This window comes from Melanerpes formicivorus, unplaced genomic scaffold (genome assembly GCF_026170545.1).
Source record: "Melanerpes formicivorus ecotype bairdi unplaced genomic scaffold, bMelFor1.0.p_v2 SCAF_4, whole genome shotgun sequence".
Taxonomy (NCBI): domain Eukaryota; kingdom Metazoa; phylum Chordata; class Aves; order Piciformes; family Picidae; genus Melanerpes; species Melanerpes formicivorus.
In genome coordinates, this window is record NW_027142356.1 from 20,496,106 (window position 1) to 20,506,556 (window position 10,451).

Here is a 10,451-nt window from a genome sequence, read left to right on the forward strand (position 1 = left end):
ATTCTCACTTCTTCTCAACATGCTGGAGGGAAGGAATGCCATCCAGAGGGACCTTGACAGGCTTGAGAAGTGGGCCCATGCCAGGATATGGTTTAATGGCCATAGGTGGTCTTACATTGACAGTTGGGCTCAATGATCTTGGAGGTCATTTCCAACCAAAACTAATTCTATAAATTCAACAAAGCCAAATTCAAAGTCCTGCACATGGGTCAGGGCAATCTCAAGCACAAAGAGGACCTGGGGGTGCTAGTTGATGAGAAGCTTGATATGAGCCTCATCTGTGCTCATGCGGTCCAGAAAACCAACCATATCCAGGGCTGCATCCAGAAAAAAACAGGTCCAGAAGGTCAGGGGAGGTGATTCTCCCTCTCTACTCTACTCTGGTCTTGTGAGATGCTGCATCCAGCTCTACAGTCTCCAACACAAGGAGGAACTGTTAGAGCAAGTCCAGAGGAGGGCCACAAAGATGATCTCCTATAAAGACATGCTGAGAGAGTTGGGATTGTTCAGCCTGGACAAAAGAAGGTTCCAGGGAGACCTCACAGCAGCCTTACAGTATTTGAAGAATGCCTACAGAATGGCTAGAGGGAGTTTTTACAAAGGTACATAATGACCATGCAAGGGCTAATGCCTTCAAATGGAAGAAGCTACATTTAGACTAGACGTTAGGAAGAAATTCTTCCCAGTGAGGGTGGTGAGGCACCAGACTAAGTTGCCCAGAGAAGCTGTGGAGGCTCCAACCTTGGAAGTGTGCCAAGGCAGGTTGGGTACTTTTCAACCCAAACCATTCTATAATTCATTCCTTATGTTTCACTTTTAATAGCTAGGACTCCAATGAGTTATCACAGAATCCCACAACATTTTAACAGTATCGTCTGCTGTGAGGTCTGTTCTTCCCCAACAATACAATTTTATACATTTTAATTTTGCAGCTGCTAACTTAGGAACTTCAAAGCTATTTCAACACTAAGTACCATTACACAGACAGAGTAAAATGCTATGACTTCAAAATAGTGATGCAGCTGTTTAAGCAAAAGCATGTATTTTTTCACTACTATAGCTATGTCACCTTCAAAACCTTAAAGAGCTACAGCACATGGCTGGAAGTGATCAGGCACCATGTCTGCAGCAGCAGCACCTGCCTGCCCTGCTGCCCAGTGAGACAGGGTGCTTTGGACATCCACAGCCACAGCACTGACAACAGACGCCATAATACATGGCCATGTCTCTTTCTCAGTTCAAAAGGTATCTAAATACTTACTACTGTGCTTGACAGAGTTGAAATCCACACACCAGTCCTAATAAGTTTGGGCTACTCTCACAACGGCACAGTACTACTGATTTCACAGCAAGACTACACATTTTGAGAAAATGTTCTGTGCAGGTGAGGGGACAATTTCCTGGCAAGATTGAACACTTATCTCAAAGTCAAAACAAAAACATTATAGGGTACTTACTTTTGTTACGTCTGAATTGATTATGGATACCAAGTTGAAGTGTGTGTGTCTCTCTCTGTTTTATTGGTATACAAATTGAGTTTCACTTTACACACTACATCTGTCATGACAGTTCACCAGCACCATGTTTCAACTGCCATACAACAAAGTCATGTAAATACAGACAAGATTCAGTATTAACAATACAAAAACAGATCAGGCCTTATCTCTTTTTCACCTAATGCAGTGCATCATGCAAAGGTAGTGTTACTACCCAGGTTTCTTACCATTGCTATATGTTCATGGGGAAAAACCTCAAAGCTAGAGACTCACAAAACTTCCGTTTCAATTCTGAGAGCAAATGAAAATGAAAGATTTCTCTCTCAACAAGCATCTTGCACATATGCCTCGTAAGGAGGGAAAAAAATAAATCTCAATTTAGGAAATTCATCAATAAACAATTTCATTATACTGTATCTTTTTTCAATTTTTTTAGACTTCAAGACTGTTTCAAAGTGGAGCTCCACATACTCTTTGGGGGAGGTGAAGCTGGTTCAGAAATTCCTACACATAACTACCATAAGCATTTATTCTCAACCTTGTAGCACAAGCCTTCACACCTTCAGCTGCACCAACCCTGACATTTGAAGCCTCAATCTAAACCAGACTGAGTTACTTTGTTTTTTAGAAAGAAAAAAAAACCAAACACCCACACCACCTCTCAAAAAAATAGGTAACTTTTTTTCAGCTAACAAGATTGTATACTTACACTGTAGCCTCACAAACAATTGTATGGGCACAGAGAACATCAGCAGCGTGGGAAACAAGCTTTGTTGCTTATAAAATTACAAGGCACTATGAAAGATTTAGCCTTTGGTTTCAGCAAGTCAAATCGCAAGCAGAAGCTTCCTCCAACTGTATTGGTGGTACAGCCTCATCTTCCCATCAACTGCTTACAGACCACATTAACAGGAAAAGAACTCTGAATTACAGAATCAACCAGGTTGGAGGAGACCTTCAAGATCATCAAGTCCAACTGAATCAACTAAGTGCCTCATATATTCTTTTCTTAGACCTCCAGTGACATCAACCCCACCACCTCCCTGGGCAGCCAACTCCAATGGGCAGTCACTTTCTGGGAAGAACTTCTTCCTAACATCCAGCCTAATCTTCCCCCAACACAGCGGGAGACTGTGTCCTCTTGTTCTGTCACAGGTTGCCTGGGAGAAGAGATCAACCCCCACCTGGTTACAACCACCCTTCAGGTACTTGCAGACAGCAATAAAATCTCCCCTGAGACTCCTCTGCTCCAGACTAAACAACCCCAGCTCTCTCAGCCACTCCTCATAGGGCTTGTGCACCAGGTCCCTCACCAGCTTTGCTGCCCTTCTCTGGACACATGCCTCAACATCTTTCTGGAATTGAGGGGCCCAAAATTGGACACAGTACCCAAGGTGTGGCCTAATCAGTGCTGAGTACAGGGGCACAATGACTTCCGTCCTCCTGCTGGCCACACTATTCCTGATAGAGGCCAGGATGCCATTTGCCATCTTGGCCACCTGGGCATACTGCTGGCTCATGTTCAGTCTATTGTCAAACAGTACCTGTGACTGTTTGAGGCTGTGCCTTTAAGAAAGGAACAGTGCTGGGTCCCTTTCTGCCTGTCCACTCTCCAGCCACTCTGACCCCAGCCTGTAGCACTGCATGGGGTTGTTGTGCCCAATGTGTACAACCCAGCACTTAGATGTGTGAAATCTCATGCCCTTGGACTCTGCCCATCTGTCCAGCCTGTCAAGGTCCCCCTGCAGAGCCCTCCTACCCTCTAACAGATCAACACCTGCCCCCAGCTTGGTGCCATCTGCACATTTACTGATGATGGACTCAATCCCCTCATCCAGATCATCAATAAAGATATTGAACAGGATGGAGCCCAGCACTGATCCCTGGGGCACACCACTGGTGACTGGCTGCCAGCTGGATTTGGCACCATTCACCACCACTCTCTGGACTTGGCCCTCCAGCCAGTTCCTAACCCAGCTCAGAGTGCTGCTGTCCAAGCCATGGGCTGACAGCTTGGCCAGGAGTTTGCTATGGGGGATGGTGTCAAAGGCCTTGCTGAAGTCCAGGTAGACTACATCCACAGCCTTCCCCATATCCACCAGGTGGTCACCAGATCACAGAAGGAGCTCAGGTTGGTCAGGCAGGACCTGCCCTTCCTAAATTCATGCTGGCTGGGCCTGATCCCTTGGCCATCCTGTAAGTGCTGTGTGATTGCACTCAAGATGACCTGTTCCATAATCTTGCCTGGCACTGAGGTGAGGCATTACTAATTTCAAATAGAAAAGACTGTAGCAATTTTGCCCAAAAACTACAGAAGTAGTAAAATAAAGACAGGAGACAAGACTACTCTGAGAAATATAGAATCACAAATACAAACCCACCAAAAAAAAGCAAGCATAGTCCCTTGGAAACAGGATCCATCTTTTCCCTTGGGAAATCAGAACTAACTGTGAAATAGATATTTTTATTTAAGTATATTTTAACTTTCAGGCCTACAAATGGCAAGCAAACTGAAACAAACCACCAGTTAAAGCCAGTCAACAACAACCAATGCTCAGCCAATGTGTCTTCCATGAAAGGTAACCCTTCCCAGGTAATTGACACTGATACTAGATTTGACACTGATACCAGATGCATTTTCTTTGATGTTATTTGTATGCATTCTGATAAATACAAGCAAGAGAAAAAAAATGGGAAATCTCTATCCATACTAATACAAAACATTTCCTTCAATTTTTATCAGTGCTGAAGTAAAATCATGCCACCCTCCCTCTCTCCCCTCTTCCCTCCCCCCCCTCCCCAAAAAAAGAACTTTTACATATTTTAACCTTTGTTTATTCTTTCAGTGTTCTGACCAAGTGACAACAAACATGCTGGCTATTATTGTTGCACAGTTATTTACAACTGCTGAAAATCAAGTATTCAATCATTTTTATTCAGGTTAGATAAGAAAGAGATACACAAAGAAGTGTATCTACAGATATACAGGCATAACAGAGATAGCCAGAGAGAACAAATAGCTATTTTTAGCTCCAAAACAAAGACATAAGAAAAGCACTGCAGTAGGTGTTCCCTAAATCTCTTCAAGAAATGTGGTCCACTTCACTACCTTCAGAAAAAGGGAAGCAGTGCACCACTTTTATTTTGAGAATTATTCTAATACACCCCTTTATGCAAAATACACCCAGTAAATTAAATCTGCAACACTGGCTGCAGCAAACAAGGCATGCAGGATCAGCTGCCCTTCACAAAGCATCTTTGTGGGGCTATCTTTCTGCCAGCGCTCCTTTTGAATTCCCAAACAATACTTCAAAAAAAATTTGATCTCCTACTGTGGGAAAGTTCCCAAAACACAAGCCAAAATATATTTTCTCATGAGGATACAAAAAAACTCAATGAGGAAGTCAAAGTTTTTACAATGACTGTTCAGTATACATATGGTTATTCCTACAGCATGGTAACAGATTAAGTAGCAGCATTCTGATTTAAGGAAAGCTATCGAAATCAGACTAGTAATTCACCAGAACAAATTAATAGTTAACACTCAACAACATTAATGTACAGACTCAGACTTTGAAAGACTTTTAAGCATAGAGTTTATTAAAAATAATGGAACACAAGAAACAGTAACTTTTCACAAAATCTTAGGTAACTTGAATGGCAATAAGCATTTTAAAGAAAAAGGCAAGCATCTTCAGAGACTACTTTTCTTCCCCCCCCCCCCCCCCCCCGGAATAAAGTATTTTCAACTATTATTTTTATATTCAACTAGTATTTTCAACCTCTTAACCCAGGGAATAATATCTTCCTTCTTAGAAAAATAGGATTTTTGGAAAGTGTGTCATTTACTTCTCCTAATCTACACTTTTACACCCAAGGTAAGAATGAACTGCAAACCTTTGTGTCAGAAGTTCAATAGATGATTTTGCTTATTTGCTTAGTGTTGCTTCCTATTTGATTATTCTTTTCTTCTTCCACTATCATCGTCAGTGGAAGGGCAAGCCTAGCTATGGGAATAACCATTGCCTTGCAATAACCCTCAGGCTAACCAGAGAGGTGAGTGAGGCCAGGTGGGACTTTGCTGTCCCTCTGGCACCACTGATGGTACAGACAACTTTTGCACATGAACAGCATGCTGAGAGGTATGCAGACAAAACTTGACCTGAGTAGAAGATCCCAGTGCTTCATGCCCAGCACTGCTTCAGTAACTGACAAGACTGCCACAAAAAGGAAAGGCAAGGCAGCATCATTATGCCACAAGATTGTCAAAAATATGCTCACAGCCTGAACCCAGCAGGGAAGAAATGAGAAGCAAATTCTGCCTAACAGACAATTAATCAAGTAAGAAACTACACAGAGCTTACCAGTGTTACAGGCAAACCCTCACTTTCCAAGTTTTGGTTGGCTCGGATATGTACAACTAACCAAACTGCAACCTTCTGATGTAATGAGAAAGAAGGTAAGTGTTTAGGATAAGGATTCAAATTAGCTGTTATTACTCTATCAGCAGAGGCCTCCTGATCACACGGAAGTCTTCACAAGTGTTGGCAAAATTCATTACTACAGGAAAGCCCTAACAGGGGAGAACTACTGCAAAAGAAATTAAAATCTCAATGTTCCAATCACTCTCGAAGGGCTTAGCAACAAAGATACGGACAGCTATGGGAAAATGCACCTTCTGTCTCAGAGACTGGGAAGTAAACATCTTCTTTCAATGTTCTTCAATGCTCTTTCTTTCAGTGTACTTTCAATTGAGTAGCCTGCCCTGAGTTTTGGAAAAGACATCAAAATTGACAGCAAAAGTTCAGAATCAGACATTACACAGTTGTTGCAGACTGAGATTAGAGAGGTCACAAGAAAATCTGAACTACATAGGGGTTTTCTGGTTTAGTTGTCAGCCACAAAAAGGCATATTAATACAATTAATTTTGTTGGGCATGAAATGATAATGCATAGTAATACCAGTGTGAGAGGTAAGGGGGGGGGGAGGGGGGGAGGGGGGGAGCGTACTTATTTCAAAAATACATTCTCCAACATTATTTCTGTGCTGAACAAATGTTTTCAACTTGCTTTGTCAGGTTAAGAAACCCACAACAACAACAAACTACCAAACAACAACAATAACCAACATCCTCACTTCTCCAAATGGTTACTTCAGTGTTTTATCCTTTCAGTTAACTGCTGATACACGGCATGAAAAACACTCCGGGAAAGTCCACATGTAACCACTTAGTATAAATTGTATCCATCTCTCCAATTCCAAGCCCAAGACACCAAAACATACTACTCAACTTAGAGCTCATCAGACACATTCTGATGACATTCACTATTTTGAACAATTTTCCAAAACCTTGCAGTATCTAATGGCCTTTCCTTCCCCCAGATTAGCTACCTTTACAGCTGGCTTCATGAGGGCAACTTTAAGTGCCTGGACCAAAAACTTGCAACAGCCTTTCGTCATTAAGCTATGTTACTAACCACATTCAGAATGTTAACACCAAACCTAACAGGCTCACACCTGCAGAGAGCAGAAAGTCTGGACACGACCATGAGAAGTGTAGTCAGGAATCTCATTCTGTCGGCCAAATAGGGTTAGAAACAAACAAACAAAACCAACACCAAAGCACAGAGCATGAAATCTTACTAACTTAAGATACTCCTGAATAACCACATTACACAGCCCTGTGTTGCATGATGGTAATACAGCAAGTATCAGGCATCAGCTTTCACAGCCCTTCACTTTTCAGGGATATGAAGAACCTACAGGAGAATTTAGCAATAGAACTATTCTCAGCATTATACTGCTGTTAGCAACATAACAGGGGTTACCTTCCTCATTACATATTAGCCTCAGAAAGATGGCAACATCACAGCATGCTGACAATGAAAAAAATCTGAAAGCAGAACTGATGTTCCAAAAACCTTTTTGTTTTCCAAATGAAGGAAATCCCAAATAAGCAGCAGCTTTGAAAAAGTTAATCTTACTCTTCTGGTGTATTTGAAACTCATGCAGACAATAAGCCTGAATTTAAAGCCTAATTCCTTGTGCTAAAGTCACATAAAGTCACACATAATATGCCTTTTTTTTTTTTTTTTTTTCCCCTATGATCCCATTGAACTTGACAGCATTGTATTTATTTTCTAAGAGATCACTACAGCAAGAAGGAAATTTTCATTTCTGGCTTACCTGAAGATCACACACAATCGTGCTATCAGCAGTTACAATCATGCACACACACACAAAAACCCAACACAACCACAACTGGGGAACAAACAAAGTTTATTTGGAAAAAGAATAGATGCATCCCACAATGAAACCATTGCTCCTCTTGAGTACTTAAGAAGGAAGTATCTGCTCAGCAGTAGCATCCTGCTACTGCTAGTGTCTTCTGGCACTAAATGATGCACTAGTATCAAACTAAGGCTGACTGCACAGTTCTCCCCTTAAGATGTGGTCTGTTGCTATTACCTCTCTGCTACTTCTTACTACTGTGCTGAATTGCCTCAATGTACCTCATCAGTACTTTCCAGAGGAAAACCTTAGGCATCTAATATATATAAGGCATATATTTAAAACATTTTTCCCTGCAGACATTACCACATGGCATGAAAAGAGTGAACTAGTATGTGGAGATTCTGAAGTAACTGGTTATTCACATACCATGCAAATGAGCTGTTAGGATAAAAAGATTAGGGCTCCTTCTCTCTTGTTTGGAAACAAAACCAGCCCTATTTTTTTCAGATTAAGCTAGACCAGTATAAAACTGGTAAAATTATTTCTAAGATGGCCTATGACACCAATAAGAATTTGCTTTGAAAAGAGACTTAAAGTTGTAGTAGCTGATGTAAGACAATGTTTGGAGAGGAAAAAGAAGGGGAGAAGAAAAGAAAATATTAAAAAAAAATCAGTACTACTTGCAGCTTAAGGGCATAAAACCATTTGTAATTTATGAACATTTAGAAGTTAGATTCCCCAAAGCAGTTAAACTACCTTCCTAGTTCATGCCTTCAAAGAGAAAATGAATCGTTTAATAAAGCAATTAAAGAGGACAGCTCTGTTACACAACAGGCATGCTAGAGTACGGGCCATGTATGTGTTGTTTTATTTTTCTGAGCTTCTTTAGTCAATGGAAGGTTGAGCTGTTATTCACAAAATTCAGAACAACTTTCTAAACAAGGATATACCAAAGACAAAGAGCTAACTGTCCAAAGCAATTGCAGGAGACAGTGTTTACCTTAAAAAAAAAAAAAAAAAAGTCCACAGAAATTCATGCAAAATTTTTACTTTCTTCCAGAATGTGTATCAGATCTAGCAGATCTCAAAGCTATCCTACTGTCACCCCTCTGAGCCTGCAGGGAAATCATTTTGCCAAACTTGCAGCATGACAAGCCCAGGTGAATAGTAACATGAGGCACACATTTACCTCCTCATGATTTGGGAGAAGCCGAGTTCCAATGAGTTTATGAATGCATGTAAGCAGCAAATACAGGAATAACACACATCTCAGTATCTCCTGTCATGACATGAGTGTAATAAATATATTTTATCTTTCCATCCCTCTTTCAACTTCAACGATACCGCATGATTTCTCAAAAGCCAAAATTAAATTTCTTTACGAGAAAGTATAGCAAGGAAAGTACAAGCAGAGAAAAATAAAAGCTACCCTAAGGAAGGACCAAAAAACAAGGACTTTGTCTCTTTCTATATACACTTATTTTAAAGCATACTAGGTGACTGAAATATGCATAAGCATATTTCTTTCAAATTCCCATACTGTTGTAAAATAAAACTGAATTTCCAGAACAGAGAATGGACACAATTCAACACAAGCATGCTCTGGCCGGCAGCAACAGGAGGGCATGTGCGATCATTGGTTTCAAGTATTTCCAGTGCTAGCAATACATTATGTTTCCCACAAATTTGGTCTTATCCATGGATTATTTTGGCCAGTGTCAGTTTCATGGATTTAAGGGTGGGTTTCTTTTTCTGTGGCAATTCTCAAACAGGCTTCCAGTCTGCTGATTCGGGAAGTTTTACAGAATTAATGCAGCCCTGGTGTTCCGTGTTCCCAATTTAGCTTTCTGTCCTATGCCCTTCACACAGGCTTTATCCCTGTGTTTGGGCTGATTCCTTCACGGCATCATTTCTTGCTCTCTGCCCCTCTTTTTTTGTTTGTCTATTGGGGGCAAGTGGGGTGTTTGTTGTTTTGGGTGGGTGCTGGTTTGTTTTTTAATTGTCACCTTTAGAGAATCCAGCTCATCAGCAAGGACAGGAGAAAAATTAACAGTTTACATGGCACAGAATCACGTAACAGTGGAAGCATTGTCTCTTGAAGCCCAGCCTAGTGGCCCCACTACCTGACCAACTGGTTTCTGAGCATCTGCTAGTGTCACTCCTCCTGAACACCTGACCATTCTTTGATAACCATCTCCCGAGGCCAGACACCGCTGGCAAACTCCCCTAGCTGGAATTTACACCTTTAGCAATGTGAAGGACCTAGCTACAAGATTTCAGAGTCGCCTCCCCAGGAAAGAGCTCAGCCTCCTTCAGCTTTCACAACACACCGAAGGGCTGAGTCCAGCACTGAAAGCAAATAGATATTTGGAAAAGGTCAAACAAGGACAGAGAAACAACTTTATCACCACAAAAACAGATTCCTGAAGCAGCTTTTAAAAAATAAATATTAGAAAAGGAAGATTTTCAGAAAAAGACATGCTAAATATGATGCCTACACAGTCAGTATTTTTCTGTGGGAGTTTTTATTTTCTCACATGTATTCCATGAGCACAAGGATAAAAATAACTTTACCACAATGACGTATCCATAGTAGGAGGAATGACTTATGGGTGCCAAGCGCAAGTCAAGGTTTCCTCTTTGCCCCCAATTTGAAAACATCATCAACCAATCAGCTGCCTGCCAAAATAATCAGTAATGCCATCTCTTCCCCCAAACCA

General features: G+C 41.2%; 1 protein-coding gene across 3 annotated transcripts in view; it reads right to left on the reverse strand.

The window, feature by feature from the left end:
• Positions 1 to 10,451, reverse strand: part of RAPGEF2 (Rap guanine nucleotide exchange factor 2) — a 171,232-nt gene that overhangs the window by 159,402 nt on the left and 1,379 nt on the right. The gene's annotated exons all lie outside the window — the stretch shown is intronic.